This window comes from Equus asinus, chromosome 24, assembly GCF_041296235.1.
Source record: "Equus asinus isolate D_3611 breed Donkey chromosome 24, EquAss-T2T_v2, whole genome shotgun sequence".
In the NCBI taxonomy this organism is placed as follows: Eukaryota; Metazoa; Chordata; class Mammalia; order Perissodactyla; family Equidae; genus Equus; species Equus asinus.
Genome location: NC_091813.1, coordinates 42,009,159 through 42,027,019, shown reverse-complemented (window position 1 = coordinate 42,027,019; position 17,861 = coordinate 42,009,159). Strand labels below are relative to the sequence as shown.

The following is a 17,861-nucleotide window of genomic DNA, read 5'->3' as shown; positions in this document are numbered from 1 at the left end:
TTTCTGGAAACTGATTTGGGGAAGAGGAAGCTGACTTATGTGGGAGTCACCAACCCAGTTGTCATCCTCTGGCACCCCATTCTCCGTAATGGCTTTTTCAAAAAAAGAAAAAGAAAAACTCATGGGAGTTGGGATTTAGAAATATTCTAGAGCAGAGTGGGTGTTCACCCGACTTTGGAAGCTCACCTTTGTGGGTCATTACCTGTTTTAGTTTAATTATTTCCACTACTTTGCTGTCCTTGCCTCTCTCCCATTTTTTCTTTTATTCGATTTGGATGCAGACTAATCAGAAGTAAACTTCTTATTTTTCTTTTAAAGGCTGTTTGCAAACAGTCACTTAATTGCGCACCTACTGTGAGCCAGCGAGCATGCACGGCAACCAAGAAAATTGTTATAAAGGATATAGGTCTTCCAATTGGGGAGTTCACAGAGGATACAAAGAAGGCAAGCAAGCAGCAATGAGGCTAAGTGCTATGCTAAGAAGTGATTTGTTAGGAAAAGTTTTATTCAGTGGAATCCCAGAGGGGTTGGCAAAGCTGTAGGCCTGGCAGTTCTGTCCATCTTGAGGGAAACTGCTAGAGCAGTTGGTTACTGAAACATCCTAGACCAGAGAAACACGTGAGTTTGCTAGTAGAATTCCACCAGTCAAGACTCTTTCAGTTGCAAGTGACAGAAACTCAGCTCAAGTTCAGGAATATTCTAACTTTAGGCTCTGCTGGATCCAGATGCTGTTGCCAGGAGTATGTCTCCTTTGTCTCTTGGCTGAGTTTTCTTCAGTGTCAGTGTCACTCTTTGCATACTCTTCCAGCTGGTGGCAATGACCACCAGAAGCCCCAGACTTACCTCCTTTCAGTTTGGCAACCCCAGAGGAAAAAGAGGGTCCCTGTCCCCCAAATATCTACTGTTGTCCAGGGCTGACTCTCATTAGACCAACTTGTGTCATGCCAGCTCTTAACCAATCATTGTGGGCTGGGTGTGGCACCCATTTATTGGCCAGATCTGAGTTTGGGGACCTCCCCTGTGCCTTAGGGGGTGAAATCTGTCTTACCTGAATCATAAAGGCTGAGAACTAGGAAATGGTAGTTCCCCAAAGGGAAATGAGCTGTTTTCAGAAGAATGAATGAATGCTGGGTAGGCACGTCCACCACCAGGCTCCTGATGTTCTTTTCTTGAAGAATTATTATAATTTGAACTGTCCTAAGTTATCAGAGTGGTTCTAGTAAACTTAACCTCAGTACAGAAGGGACTGGAGTTTTGATTTTGTGATTTCTTGTTTCCCAAAGATTCTTTAATCCCTAGGCAAGTTTCCCCACTTCCAGCCCAGCAATGAGAGCTTCTTCTCCGGGGGTTTAGGAAGAGGTGCCCCTCCTCCCCCAGCACAGTGGGAGCCTACTTCTCTCATGTTTGTATGACTAAGAGGGGTGAGTCAAATGTTTAGTGCAATGGTTCTCAAGGTTGTGGTCCCCAGATCAGCAACATCAGCATCACCTGGAAACTTATTAGAAATGCAAATTCTCAGGCCCCATCCCAGGCATACTGAATCAGAAACTCTGGGGGTCAGGCCCAGACATCTGGGCTTCAATAAGTCCTGTGGGTGATTCTGATACAAATTCAAGTTTACAGACCACTGATTTAGGGAACCATCCAATACCGTCTTCTCTAGGAAGACTGAGTCTATCCAGAAGTTTTTGCTTTATATTCTGCCTCCCTAGGATTCTGATACCAAAGGAAAGATTCTTTATTTCTTGATGTCCCTTACTAGAAGTGAAGAGATATTTTTGTGCTTGGAGTAAGAGCTTTGCAGTGAGCTCCAGCTGAGAATCCCTCAGGAGACTCCTGTTGGCTGCACATCAGGGAATGAATGTTCCTGGAGATGCTGTAGCTGCCAGGCTCATCTTAGACAAACGACCTTTGGGAATTTGTCTAATTTTGTAGGGGGACATTGTTTGACATAGACCTGGCAGAGTTCCGCTGCTGATCAGAAGGTCTACAATCACATATTCCTGTAATTATTTAATTATTCAACATATAACAATACTGGGCTGGGTGCTGGACATACGATTGCCCACAAAACAGACATGCTTCCTGCCCTCATGGAGCTCAAGGTCTAGTGGAGTATAAAGACAGGTAAATAGGTGTTAACAGTAGAGTGTGATTTGATGGGGAAAATACAGGGTGTTTAAGAGTTCACTGCAGGGCACCTAATCCAGACTGGACTGGTCATGGAAGGCTTGTCATAGGAACTTTTGCCTCAACTGGGACCTGAGGGATGAATTGTTATTGTTTGGCAAACAAAAGGAGAAGAGAGTGCCAGGCAGCATATGCAAAGGCTGTAGTTAAGGGAGAACTTGGTGGGTTCAAGGAACTAGAAAAAACTCAGTATGGCTAGACCGTAGAGTTTAAAGGGAAGCAAAGGTGAGGGGTAAAAGGTAGGATGGACCAAATTATGCAAATCATATTAAGGAATTTGGACCTTATCCTAATAGCCATAGTAACCCACTGAAGAGTATTAGGCAGAAGAAGGGAGATGATTGGATTTGTTTCAGAGTGAGTGCTTGAGAATGGATCGGGGAGGAAGTAGGGCAGAATCAAGATCATAGACAGGGAGACAAGTTAGAAGGCTGTTGTGATAATGAAATGAAAGATAGTGGTTCCTTGGCCTAGCATAACAGAAACGGGTTTGGAGAACAGTGGATTAATTTGGGACACCGATGTGTTGTTGAATTGTGGGCCAAGGGAAAGAGCTTTCAAATGAGGATTCCTAGGTGGCCAACTTGGGTAACAAGTGAATGGACGTGCCATTTAATGATAAGAAACAGTAAAGGAAGCATGAGTCTCTAGGAGAAAGCCATGAGTTCAATTTTAGACAAGTTGAGTTTGTAAAATGCCCAAGGGGAGATACCCAGTGTGCAGCTGCTGTCCAGGTCTGAGCTCAGACAAGAGGTCTGGGTGATTGTAAATACTTAACAGTTGGGAACACATGAATGACACTAAAGCCAAGGGAGCAGATGAGACCCCCTAGGGAGAGTGAATGGCAAAATAAGAAGGCTTAGAGCCCAGAGGAGCTCTAGGATTATTAAAATAGGCAGAGGTAGAGAAACCTGTGAAAGAGACTAAAGAATGTCCAGGGAAATTGGAGGACAATCAGCATATGGAATGTGCTAGATGTCATGGAGGCCAAGGAAAATAGGTTTCAATGCTTTCTAGAAGTGCATGATTGTAGTATCTCACTTCTGTACCTGGCTGAGACCTGGCCACGTCATCTCTGGGGAAGTGATGCAATGCCACCCCTTCATCTGCAAGGAACCACAGTTACTATTCCAGTGGGCTCATTCACAGAAACACTTTTCAGGAAACATTGCTTTCCTGTAATTATTTTCTTAGATAAAATGGCACTTGCTGAGTCATAATTTACTTAAGGAGACCCCATCCCACACTTTCTTTCAACTTGCTGTCTCTTTCTCAGTGAAATCAATTAGATTCCTTACATATTTTCCTCTCCTTATCTTATCTCATTCCACTTTCAGGTCACTGTACTTTCCTGTGCCTCTGACCCCCAGTTTGCTTTCAGACAGATGGTCACAGACAGATGTGCACTTTGCAATTGTAAGTTACCCAAATGTTGTGGTGGCAGCAGCACCTCTCCTGGTACCCAACTGTAATAGTACTCTGTGGCCAACTTGAATCTTTAGCCACTGTTGACTTCCCTGACTGAATTATTGTCTGTCTTCTCTTTTTCTTTCTCTCCCTGCAGCTGGACACTCTGGGAGTTATTTTGGCTAGAATTCGATATGCACAGCTGATACCTCCAGCTGCACATTCTTTGGTTCTTTTTGGCTGTACAAAAGCTCTTGATGTTCTTACAATTTATTCAAGTGGAGAGCAGTAGGGATGGTGGCCCACCCAATATTCTTTAAAAGCGTCAAAAATGGTTCTCAATTTCTGTGGCCAATCCTGTCAGTTGAAATGAGTAGGAGGAATACTTCAAAATATATTGAGAGCCCAAATGAATATAGGTACTCTTGACAATTCATATTTTGTTTCTTAAGGATTAAATTTCAAGAAAATGGCTGTGGTATGGTAGGTCTAATGATGCAGCCCACTACATGAAAAAGATGTAGTGTATCTTCAAAAATTTTCATCCTGGGGCTGGCCCTGTGGCTGAGTGGTTAAGTTCGTGTGCTCCGCTTCAGCGGCCCAGGGCTTTGGCAGTTTGGATCCTGGGCACGGACGTAGCACCGCTCTTCAGGCCATGCTGAGGTGACGTCCTACACAACCGGAAGGACCTGGTAGCACAATGAGAAGGACCTACAACTAGAACATACAACTATGTACCAGCAGGGGGGTGGGGTGGGGGCTTTGGGGAGAAGGAGGAAAAAAAAAAAAAGAAGATTGGCAAAGATGTTAGTTCAGGGTCCAATCTTAAAAAAAAAAAAATTCATCCTGAGCCATGAAGATCAAGACCTAATATGGTTTAGCATGGCAAAAATATGGGAATTCATTCATGGCTTTAGGATCGCCTCCAGGCTGATGATTCCCTAAACCTGCCTTCTCCCCTAAACCGTAATCCAAGGTCTCCAATTATCAATTGGCTCTTTTTACCGAAATGTCTTGCCAGCACTGTCTCAAAGTCGATAGATTCCCCCTGAGCTCATTTTCCTCTTCTCCAAGCATACTTCCGCCTTCGTTTTTTCTGTTTCCATCAGCTCACCCACCTCTCACTCAAGGCCTCTGAGTCTTCTTTGACTCTTCCTTCACCTGATACCTCATCTGCTGCACAAGTCCTGCTGGTCGTGCTACCGAATCACCTCTGTCTGTCTTTTTCTCTCACTGTGGTCAGATCAACCTGGATCCATATATTTTCTGTGTTATGGGACTTTAAACATTTCCTAAGTGCTAAGTGTCCTTCCTTCTTTCCATTTCTTCTCCCTTGAGTCCCTCACATAAGAACATGTCAAATTAATCTTCTAAAACACTATATTTCTAAAGCATCCCATGGCTTCCTATTATCTTCAGGATGAGTCCATCACCTCCCGCAAAAGACTTTGAGGCCCTTGCATGACCTCTTCAGCTGCTCTTTGGGATAAGATTACTCCAGCCACTCATTTTTATCTTGCTTCATTATTCCAGCTTGTCAAAATAATTTTGAGTCTCTCTGCCATCAAATGTTTTTGTTATCCAGCTCAGTTTTGTGTCAGTTGCATATACAAGTATATGTTCTTTGCATATGATTTGGTCGTTGATAAATATCATTAAATATGACAGAATAAGAACATAGGATAAGCCCTAGAGATTTCTGTAGGATTGAATTTGTTTGAACTGGGGGCTAAGATTGCCATTGTTCTTGGAAAATGATCCTTTGCCTGCTGTTGTACCCTCACCTAAACATTCCATGGCTCTATGGGCCATTCCTTTATTCATTCACCAAATATTGGTTGAGCACGCCCTTTCTCAAACAAAATTCTTATCTCTCTGAGTAGGTAAAACTGTTTGGAATCCACTCCTTTCATGAAATACTGAGGCCAGCTTTTATTTGTTTGTTTATTTGTTTACATTTGAGGTATTTGTCAGAGGTACAAGCTGTTGACGGGTGTTGATTTCTGTGGAGAAAACTTGGACACTTGTTTTGACATCTAAGAAATAACTCTCATTTGTCTATATTGTGTTGGTTCCTATTGGTACATAACAAACACTACTCTAAACACAGTGGTGCAAAGCCATAGCTATTTTATTGTGCTTTTGGGGCAGGAATTTGCAAAGGGCACAGCGGGGATGACTTGTTTGAGTCTCCCCTCCCCCATGTCTGAACCCTCAGCTGAGAAGACTCAAAGTCTGGGGTTGACTCAACAGCTGGGGACTAGAGTCATCTGAGAACTTGTTCACTCGCATATTTGGCACCTGGGGGAGGAGGACTTGAAGACTAGCTCTGCCAACTGGAACATCTTTACATGGCCTCCCTGTGTAGCTCGGCTTCCCCACAGCATGGCAGCCTCAGGGAAGTCAGCCCTCTCACCTGCTGGCTCAGGACTCCAATGATGACTGTCCCTGTGAATGAGATGCAACTGAACTGCATTGTCATCCATGTGCAAGCCCCAGAAGTCATTTTATGGGATACAAGTGAGGCACAAAATCTGCCCAGATTCAAAAGCAGGGTATATAGACCCCACTTGTCACTAGGAAGAATATCAACAAATTTGAAGTTATGCTTTAAATTGCCTCATATGAATTGATGAATCAGCTGTAGCTACTGCCTTTGGAAATATGACCCAGGGGACTGGTATATTGGGAAGTTTACCAGCTCATCCAGTTCAGATAACTCAGGGGAAAAACCTACCTGAAAAAGAAATGTGATAATCACTTGCTTATATTTATCAAAATTCAGCCAGATTTCAGTGTTTTTTTAGGTTTGAACCTTTTTTATAAAAAGAAATCTGGTAAGAATGTATCTTTTTCTCTTCTTTAACAGGCTAGAGTTGATATTTCTTCTAAGACTTAAAAAAGGTGCTTCTGAGAGTTTCAGCATTTAGCAGCTGGTAATAAGTGGGAAATGTCATTACATAAACCCTGGTTTGGGTTAAGAGGCAGGTGGTATTTTTGGAGAAGTTGGTGTCAACGTGAGACTGCGGCCACACTGACCACCTCCAGCCCATCTGCAGAGACATTTCTGTCTCCAGCAAGTAAAGCCCCTCCTTCTGCCTGCTTTGACTGCCTCCCCGAGTTCCCCTTTTGTTTTTGACCTTGAGTTTCATCTTGATGAGTTTTGACCTTGAGTTTCGGCTTGATGAATTGTCAAGAAGACTGGGCCACTGGATTCTACGTGCAGGAACTTCAGAGGCTGTGGCTGTGGAGGAGGGCAGTTTTCTGCTCTTATAACATCTGTGTTGACGTTCATTAAATAAAGACTCCTTGAGAGCCTTGCATGTTTCAAGCACTGTGCTGGGGAATATAATTACAAAAAATGAGCAACCCCAGACATAGCTTGTAACTTGACTAGCCATGCAGGAGAGGTGTGTGGTGCTTTGAAAGCTTATACTAAGTGAGTTTGACATTGGGAGGTTAGGGAAGGTTCCCCAAGGAAGCAACAATTGAGCTAAGAGCTGAGGCATGAGTGGGAATGAATCAGGAAAGAAGAGAGAGTGGTCCAAGCAGAGAGAACAGCCGGTAGAAGGAGGGGACAGGATGAGTTGAAAGGACTCAGGATGAGAAAAGGCCAGTGTGAGGGGAAGAGACAGAGAGAGGAGGATGGGGTGGAAGGTGTGGCTCTCGAGGAGGGGAAGAGCCAGACTGCACGAAACCTGGAGCCCATGACCATGGTGTATCAGTCTGGGTTCTCCAGAGAAATGAAACCAACAGGAGATAAAGAGATAGATATACACCATTTATATATATATACTAAATATATGTATATATACTGTTTCTATATATAAACAGAACCAGTATGGTATATAATGTATATCCTATTATATACATAATATATATCTTATGTATAGTATATGTAATTCTATGTATAATATAATCCTATATACAATATAATCCTATATATAATATAGTCATATGAATAGAAATTAAGAGAGATGGCAAGTCTGAAGTCTGTAGGGCAGGCTGGCGGGCAGGCTAGAAACTCAGGCAGGAGTTGATGCTGTAAACTTGAGGCAGAATTTCTTCTCTTCTGAGAAAGAATTTCTTCTTTGCTGGGAAACTTTGGTTTTGCTCTTGAGGCCTTCACCTGATTGGATGAGGCCCACTACATTATCGAGGTAATCTCGTTAAAGTTGACTGTCATGTTAAGTACATCTAAAAGGGTCTTCACAGCAATAGCTAGATTAGTGAGTAATTACTGGGTACATTAGCCTAGCCAAGTTGACACATAAAACTAACCATCACACATGGCGAGGAGCTTTGTTTTGATCCTAAGAATAATGGGAGACTCTTGAAGGATTTTAGGAAGAGGTGGAATGACTAAATTTGTATTTCCCAAATGTGCTCTATGCTGTCAGAGAATGTTGGTTCTTGTGATGGTCATAAAGCACATTAGATCATTTGTGGACTCTTCCAGGAGACCACCTCTGTCCTACATGGTGCCCTGCATTGAATTAGTCAGATGCTCCTCCTGGGTGTGCCCCTACCATCTTGAGATTACCTCTCAGGTAGGACTTAAAATGTTGTATTTTATATTGTGTTGGCTTCTCTCTCTCTCCCTCCAATAAGACTGGATATTCTCTGGAGGCTGGAAGCATGTCTTGTTCGCCAGAGTGTCCTTAGTGCCTAGGACAGTGCCTGGCACGTGGTATGTACCTGTTAAGCATTATGGATGAATGAGCCTGGCTGGGTTTTGTGTTCTCCCCAAAGTGCCTTTATGAGAATCAAGGAATAATAGAGAAAACTAACATTAATGTGAAAATTGTCATGCTCTTATTTCTAGCCTCCTTTCCTTTGCATGATACATAGTTGCTCTTTTACTTACTTTGCATAGATTGCCTATTTTAGAATCTAATAATTTCTTAAATAAACTTTTTATTTTGGAATAAATTTAGATTTACAGAAAAGTTGCAAAGACATCATGGAGAGTTCCCATAGGCCCATCACCCAGTTCTTCAAATGTTAACATCTTACATTACCATGGTACTTTTGTCAGAATGAAGAAACTGACAATGGTACATTACTAGTAACTGAACTCCAGACTTTATTTGCCTTTCATCGTTTTTTTCTAGCAATGTCCCCTTTCTGTTCCAGGATCCAATCCAGGGTACCACATTGCATTTAGTCTTCACATCTCCCCAGGCTCCTCTGGTCTGTGACAGATTCTCAGTCTTTCCTTGTTTTTCATGATTTTGACAGTCTTGAGGAGTACTGGCTAGATATCCTCAGAATGTCCCCCAGTCTGGATTTGTCTGATGTTTTCTCATGATTAGACTGAGGTTATAGATTTTTGGAAAGAATACCACAGAGGTGGAGTATCCTTCTTGTAACATCATATGACAGAGTACACTGTATCCATGTGATATCATTGGGGATATTTACCTTCATCACTTGGTTAAGGTAGCATTTGCCAGGTAGGTTTCTCCACTGTGAAGTTATTATTTTTCTACCTCCCTATTGTTTTCTTTGGGAGTGAGTCACTAAGTTTAGCCCATCCCTGAACAGGGAGGAGAAGGGGGGAAATGCTTGACCTCCTGGGATGGAGAGTATCTGCATATATAACGTAGAATTCTTCTGTAAGGAAGATTTGTCTCTTTTTGCCCATCTATTTATTTATTTAATCATTTACTCAGGTCGATTTGGACTCATGTGTATTTATTTTATACTTTCAGTTATACTTCTATAGGATGTCATTTATTTTGTTGCTTAAATTGTTCCAGCTTTGGTCTTTGGGAGCTCTTTCAGGTTGATCCTTGTGTCCCTTTGACATGCCTCCCTCCTTTTATTTTTTTGAGCCCTTCTCTCTTTTCTGGTACTACAAGGTGCTCCAAGTACATCTTCTATTTTCCTTGCCCTAATCGTGTAAACAGCCATTTCGCCAAGGAGCTCTTGCTCCTTTTATGGGAAAATGGTATTTAGAAACCAAGATCTTGGTGCCAGGTGTGTTTATTGCTTGCAGAGTCTCATTGCTTCTAGACCCTATCAGCAGACAGAGCTGGGAAAATATGTGTGTATATTAGCCATATAGACACATATTTATAATTATTTCTGTATTTATCCATCTGTTATACATTAAGCTAAAGACGAGTTTGTACTGGTGTCTCTGACTATAATCCAGAACTACCGGGTTCCTTCTGGCCTTCCTTTCTTGCTTATCTGTAACTGCCTCTCCAACAGTAGGAAACTCAGCTCCCACTCTCCATTTAATTATTTGTTCAACCATGATATAAATGTAAAGCAGTTTCAGAATTATTAATCTGTACCCCCATGAGAAACAAATTTAGCAACTAGAATACAGTGTTTACGTATGGTTCCTTTGTTTTTAAAAAGGAAGTGGTATAACATAGTAGTTGAGGACAGTCTCTAAAGCTCAACTGCCTGTGTTCAAATCCTGGCTCCATCACTTATTAGCTGAATAAGCTTGGATGAATTACTATCTTTCCAGTTTCCTCATCTGTAGGATGGGTATTCACTTCATGGGGTGGTTTGAAGATTCAATGAGTTAATGTATGTCAAGTGCTTAGACTATTGTGTGGCACATAGCAAGCATTATCTAAATGTTAGCTATTATTGTTAGGGCAGAAATAAAGTTTATTTTAATTGCTACCAGTATAATGCCAGGTATACGGGGGCACCATATACCTTTAAATGGTAGCATCATCTCTATGAACTATCTTTTTGTAGGACTCTGCAAAGGGATTTTTTTTTTTTTTAAAGATTTTATGTTTCCTTTTTCTCCCTAAGCCCCCCGGTACATAGTTGTGTATTTTTAGTTGTGGGTCCTTCTAGTTGTGGCATGTGGGATGCTGCCTCAGCATGGCTTGATGAGCAGTGCCATGTCCGTGCCCAGGATTTGAACTGGTGAAACCTTGGGCCACCCAAGCTGAGCATGCGAACTTAACCACTTGGCCATGGGGCCGGCCCCAAAGGGATTTATATATAACTTTTTTCTATATGTTCTATTCAGCCATTCATGTTGTCTTTCTGTCTGGAGTTCATTTATCATTCATTTCTCCATCAAAATTCAGGTTCATTCAATTCTCCATTTCGTGAATTCAGAAAGCGTAAGATTTAAGTCCAGGATTTTGCGTGTGCATGTGTGTGTGAGGAAGATTGGCCATGAGCTAACATCCATTGCCAATCCTCCTCTACTTTGTATGTGGGATGCCTCCACAGCATGGCTGATGAGTGGATAAAGTCTGTACCTGGGATCTGAGCCTGTGAACCCAGGCCACTGAAGTGGAGCGCTTGGAACTTTAACCACTTGGCCACTGGGCGGGCCCCTAAGTCCAGGATTTTTAATGCATTAATCCCCTAGACTTTGGCCTTCTTAAGATCATGGATCATAACCTTATTCTAAGTTTATGTTAGAATGCACTGTCTTCTAGTGCGTTGCTCTGAACGATGAAGAATGGAATCATGGTGATTGAGGAGTCCAGGACACTAAGCATTTGTTAGTTGCTGGTTTCTTATTCTGTAATTGAGCCTGGTTTCTCTGTGGTTGTCACTGCCTGGAAAATCATAGATTTTTGTAAACCTTGAAATAGAGGTTGGGGGCTTCATTCAAAACATTTATGATAATGTTCTACCTATTGGTGTTATTAATATTACACAGACGAACAGCCATGGTTTCTGCCCCGTGGTAGTCAGCACTTCTGGGCAGGATCATGTGTTACTGGCATTTTAATTAGGCTTCAATGAACCCAGCTGCAATTACGTCAGCAGTCTCTCAAACTATTTTTCACATTTGGGGTTTGATAAAATACAATATGTATTTCCCCCACCATTTTCCTTTTATACTTAAAAAAAAAACAAAACCAAAAAACAAAAACAGAAAACCCACGTAAACCAAAACCTCATACACACAAAGGTGCTTTTGAAGGTAAATTAATTCGATAGAGGGCCACTAATTTTTTCATGGCTAGCAATTTTTGAATCATTAAAACATAAAATCGAATCAATGGCTGACACCAAATCCTTTAGGTCATCTTAGCTGTTTTGTAAAATGTCCTGCCCCTTAAAAATAGAGCAAGCAACACTTTATTTGGCAAAAATATCTGAACGCAGGAATTTCTTGCAAATTCCTAAGATTCAAATGCCTTCTTTATTTTAATTATCTTAAGGCATTGTAGATTTCAGAATAGGTGTTTGGTATTGCAGCCAAATATAAGGTGAGATGGTCAAATCCATCTCGAAGTGAATGGAAGTCATTCAGCCAGCTGGGGACCAAACCTGCAAAGGGCAGTCACTATGGCTAACTAAAGTCAGCAGCTAGACACTTAAGATCAAAGCAGATGACCATATCTATCACCTGGCAATGACCCACGAGTTCCTTTAATTCTTTTGCTTTCTCTACTTGCTCACCATCAGAGACTCAGGTCTCAGTTTCCTCAGCAATAACTGCTTTTAGGAATTAACTTCTGTCCCACTCAGACCTGGTTGACTCTTCGGTCAAAAAACTGAATGATTTCTTTGTAGGAGATACACCATCTCTTAGGGTTCCATTTCTTTTCGTGAAGAAAGTGGTCCCCAATACCTTCCTGGGCTTTTTTTCTTCTCAAGTCTGATCCTGACCTATTCTTATGACAGCTGAGGAGGCTGTGAAAGATAGAAGCACTTTTGGTTATTGTAATTTGAGTAAAACAAAGAAGAGAGCAAGAATAGGCAGCATTTAACACCCAAGTCTCCGACTGCCTGGAAAACAGATTGAGCTGAGCAGCCCGTGGTGGGATGTTTAGGTGTGAGAGGCCGCACGACTTGTGCACAGCTGTGCCGCCACAGTGGTTAACCTCCCATGGGGGAATTGGTGTGCGGTGGGCAGCAGTAGTTACCGGGGGAAATGATTTGACCATTTCTGGGGGAATTTGCTGTAAAATAGAGCTAGGTATATAATACTTTTTATTGAGTTGCTCAACACACTTCAGAGAACCAAAAACCTTCCTGCCAAGGAGCAGGTGTCTCCACGTTTCACCAATGGGAAAATAAATTAAATTTGCTTGAGGTCTCACAGTCCCTCAGAGAATGGAGGGCTCTAGAAGAAAGCATGGCGGTTACAACTCAGAGCGTACAAACTTCTAGACTTGCCTTGTTGACTGGGCCATCCTCTTTGTGGCCAGTTATGAACGGGCCAACCTGCCCCCTTAATTCAAGAGGCTGCCAGCAGCAGTAGCCCATCTAGACAGTTGTCTGGAACCTCTTCTTATCATCTGGCCAGATTCCCGACTTTCCCATGGCTTCAGTGTCTGCCTCTAGCCTTCTTAGAGACACTTCTCTCTCTGTGCTCCATCATGGTTAACAGGTAGTGGCTTCTGCTGTCAGAGGGAGGGAAAGGTGATCTTGGCCCATGTCCCCCTTCATGAAATCGTGTTTTATGGAAAGAGTTCTCCCTTCCAAGGCACATAACTAAATCAGAGGCAAATTGTTATATGAATATTTTTTTGAGAGAATGGTCACGTTACAGTATAAATCAGAAGTGATCAATTCATAGAGCCGGGTGCCGGGCTGACAGTTTGTCAGCTCAGGGGAAGAAAGAACAGGCTAGTTCCTTGTCTTCTTGGCCAGAGGTGATTAATCAGGCCCTCCTGGCGAGATCCAGACGGCTGGGCAATATGGGTCATGACAGGGGAGGGGAAACCCAAGCCACAGTGGGAGACGTGAACCTTCAGTCCTAGTCTTCCGGGATCTGCTGCTCATGCCTTCTCTGCTCGAGAGTGTAAGAGGCGAAGGGGCAGGTGGTAAAGTGTGATGGAGCAAGACAGCCTTCAGAGTCAGCAGATCTGAGTTCAAAACCAATGTAAAACGGGAATTACAGACATCTGATTTTCAGGGTTGTGAAGATTAGAAACAACCTACGCACTGCTTGGCACATGATAGTGGTTCGATTAATATCTTCACTAATGACTGAAAGAGCACTGCTAGACCAATGATGACAGAGTGTCACAGACCAGAGTTTAATTAATCCTGTTCTGTGTCCCTAACGTCCATTAAAAAAAATTCTTTAAAATATTTTTCTTCTGCTCCTAAAACTAATGCATGTTCAACGTCAAGTTTGTAAAATTCGTAAAATTAATTCCATGGTTTTTATTTTAGTACATTTCCTTCTTCTGTATGTATACTTAACTAAAATTCATTTTATGATTCAAATGTGGTTTTATATCCTGTTTTGTCACTTACTATTATACTGAGAAAAGGCTCTGAAGGCTCTTATTTTCATGTAACAAGAAATTCCTGAAAATGTTCTCTTCCATGGAACTATGCCTAATGTATGTGCTTACCCAAAACAGAAGCAAATTCCTAGAAAAGTGTGAGAATTCTTTGCTAAATGAAATGTTTGGTTTTATAGCCAAAAGGAAGCACAGAACCAAAGAGCATGTGTTTAGTGACTGGTAAGGCCCGGGGAGATGGTGTGTTAACTTGACTGTTCATATGGCACAGCTAAAAGAGTTTGTTTTGTATTATGGAAAATTTCAAACTTATACAAAAATAGAGAGGATAATACACTGAACTGAGGGCTCAGCTCTCCTCCAGCCTCAACGGTTATGAACACATGGCCAACCGTGTTTCACCTCTCCTCCCACTCATTTCACCACCCACTATCCTCCTTGATGAGTTTGACGTAGGTCTCAGATACCATTTAGTTTCCCCTGCTGCACACTTTGGGGCCTGATTCTGTGTTGCTCTCTGGTGTCTGTTTCCCGCTTACTGGTGCTGTGGGAACAAGCCCAGGCTTTAGAATCAGACACTCAGGCGTTCAAATCAAAGCCCCACCATGAATTAGCTGCGACCTGGGAGAAACTGAGGCTCAAGTACCGCAGCTGTAAAATGGATCTAACGCTTCCTATTGTAAGAATTAAAGGAGATGACATATGTAAACATCTCCCAGTCCCCCGCAGTTGGTAGGTACTCGACAAATGTCACATCCCACTCCTCACATCCAACCTCCTGTTCCTCTCCTGAGAACTGCTCCCTGGGACTGATCTCCTTGACCTCTGCGCATCAGAGTCCCTAGCACTCAGACCTTGAGTCTCCAACTCCCTCTACCAAGCATTTAAGCTGCTCTAGTCGTGAGCCAAGCTTGACAGAGCAGGAAATTAACAGAACCTCTGCCATTCAGTGAGTGAGGTCTAGGATTACACTTCTTGCCTCAAATCGAGCGTGTGGGGTCTAATTGAGAACCTGGGATCCTGATGGAGCCTGCACCCTCATCCCTCCCTCACCAGATTGAACTGGTCTAGTTTCTTGAATTGCTTATCTCCTTTTCCCACGAGTTTACCTCCATTTTTCCATTGGGTCTCCTACTGTTGGAGGGCCTGGATGCTCATCCTGGCTCCTGGTTGATTAGCTGTTTGATTGAGGCAGAATCACCTTACTGGGCCATGAGCTATTAGAGGGGGGCATCTCCTGAAATCTCCATGGGTTGCAGGGAGGAGGATGTGAATAAAATGGTGAGGGAGTCCAAGGCTGGAAGTTGCTGGCAGGATGAAGTGGAGGAGGGCTGGGGCAGGCTCAGGTTGAAGTGTAGCAACACTGACACTTCCTTTACAGAAGATTAATACTCTGGGGAGGGGCAGGCACTTAGAAGGCCCTAGGGCATGAAGACACTTCAGATGAGGGAGGGGTAAGGGGTTGTGCAATGGGACTGGGTGTGGCTGGCACTTTGGGGAGGGCTGAGGTTGGGCAGGTTGGGCCTTGACAGCCCAAGAGGCTTTGGCAGGGGTGCCTAGCTCTTTTTTTCTCCACCAATCTGGCTCTTTCTCTCGATACGATAGTGGGGGAGGACTACACTGTTTGTCCAGCATTGTACTTCCCACTAACTTCAAGCTTAGATGGCTGGGACCCATGTGGTCCAGTCTCAAAGAGCTGCATCTAAAGAAGCATAGCATAGATAGGAATTCTCATCTTTAAGACTCTTGCTAACACATGGGAGTTTTCCAGTACACAGTTCACAGCAATTCTCTTTTTACATTCTTGGCTCTTTTTTCTGGCCCTCCCAAATTTTAGGAAGTCTCTCACTCTCCTATCCTCACCCCCAACTCTCTATTTCATTTGCTTAGTAGCTGATGTCTTGTTCTGCAATCCTCTCTCCTATCTGCCTCATACCCTCCAGCACGTGCCTCCCAATTCTGCAGCCAGTTTAGTTTTTCTTCTCTGTTTTTCCCTCGAGAACATATTGGTGTGGCTTTTGTCTTCCTCTCCTCAGATAATGGGGGAGGAGGAAGAAGCTACACAAGAAATGCTAGAAGGCTCTATTAGCAGGGGAAGGAAAAGAGACCTTTATTTTCTCCCATCACGCAACTCTCCCTACTGTCTGGCCTCCTACTCACCCCCATCCCTCCTCCCTGAACGTGTCCAAATGAAGTGCTTTGCTCTGCCAGCTGACCTTTCAGAGTCATGACTCCAGTCACTTTCTATCTGGGTCCATCCTGCCCCACTGTTTAAGTTGCTGTGGTCCCAGTGTGGCTTTTGGCTCAATCAAACCAATCTGTGACAAAGATTTATGCCAAAGCTCTCTGAAAGAATTGGGGGAGCTCTAGGCCCTGCCCTCTTCGAGCCACTTATCTTGAGTTTTGATATATGGGCTTCTGCCCTAGTCTTTGTACCCAAGTCTCTGTCTTTAGAAAGAGGCTGCACTACTGTCGGTCCCTTGTTCTGTCTGTGAGGGATGAGACTCCTGCTGTGGAATCCTAAAGGGGTGACCAAGGCTTGGCTGCCTGCTCTTGTTTTGGTTTTGTTTTGATTTTTATTTACTTTGGACAAATAAAAAAGTATATATTTAAGATGTACAATGTGCTGTTTTGATATATGTATACCTTGTAAAATGATTGCCACAATCAAACAAATTAACATACCCATCACCTTCCATAGTTATCTTTGTGTGTGCGTGTGGTGAAAACACTGTAGATCTACTCTCCTAGCAAATTTCAAGTTTACAATACGTTATTATTACCTATAGTCACCATGCTGTACATTAGGTCTCCAGGACTTATTTATTTAAGGTCCTAGGTTGAGCTTTAAGCACTTTGTAAGACATGGCTGTAGTAACTTTTCTATCAGATTCCAGATAGCCATGTTGGGTTAATAGCCATTGGGTTTAGAGGCTGGCCCGGTGGCGCAGTGGTTAAGTTCGCACGTTCCACTTCTCAGCGGCCCAGGGTTTACCAGTTCAGATACCAGGTGTGGACATGGCACCACTTGGCAAAAGCCATGCTGTGGTAGGTGTCCTATGTATAAAGTGGAGGAAGACGGGCACGAATGTTAGCTCAGGGCCAGTCCTCCTCAGCAAAAAGAGGAGGATTGGCAGTAGTTAACTCAGGGCTAATCTTCCTCAAAAAAAACAAAAAGCCATTGGGTTTATTCCTTTACCTCATGTAATCCCAGTAACTGTGGTGGTATTTGGAGGTGAAATAGGCCTGTGACATGAACACCTCTGCTGTGAATGTTTTAGGGGAAGAAATTCTAAGAATTTTGTAACTTAAAGCAAAGCACAATGTTGAATATGGGTATTGGATTTATTCTGCACTTTGATTCTTAGCATTAGTTACTCAACTTCCATTTAACTGAAAGTTTGTACCCTTTGATCAATATGGATCAATATCTTCCCTTTTCCCCCAGCCACTGGTAACCACCAGTCTACTCTCTTATATGAGGTCAACATGTTTTTGTAGATTTCACATAGAAGTAAGATCATGTGATATTCGTCTTTTCTGTGTCTGACTTATTTCATTTAGCATACTGTCCTCCAGATTCATCCATGTTGTCACAAATGGCAGGATCTCCTTTTTTTAAAACTGAGTATGCATACATATATATATGCATATTTATGTCTGTGTAATCACATATTCTCTACCCATTCATCTGACAGACACTTAGACTGTTTCATAGCTTAGCCATTGTAAATAATGTTGCAATGCACATGGGAGTACAGCTATCTCTTCGAGATAGCGATTTTACTTCCTTTGGATATATACCCAGAAATGGGATTGCCAGACTACGTGGCTGCCTGCTTCTTTGAGGCTGCTCACGGCCTGGATTTGTGAGGCTCTTGGATTGCTTGTTGCTGAGCTCCTTCCAGCTGGGATATCCCTGCCCTTTCCTGTTGTGCTTCTTATGCTGACAGCTGGGCCTGCACTTGGCTTCTGGGTCTGCCTGTTGGGATGAAGGGCATCCGAGGCCCTTCAGCTGCATCTGCCCCCCAGTGCTTGCCCACTGTTGTGCTCGCTTCC

At 42.9% G+C, this 17,861-nt stretch overlaps 1 long non-coding RNA gene across 3 annotated transcripts in view; it reads left to right on the top strand.

Annotated features, from left to right (window-relative positions):
• The window catches only part of LOC123280444 (uncharacterized), a 51,158-nt gene that overhangs the window by 8,520 nt on the left and 24,777 nt on the right, over positions 1 to 17,861 (top strand). The window lies entirely within an intron of this gene.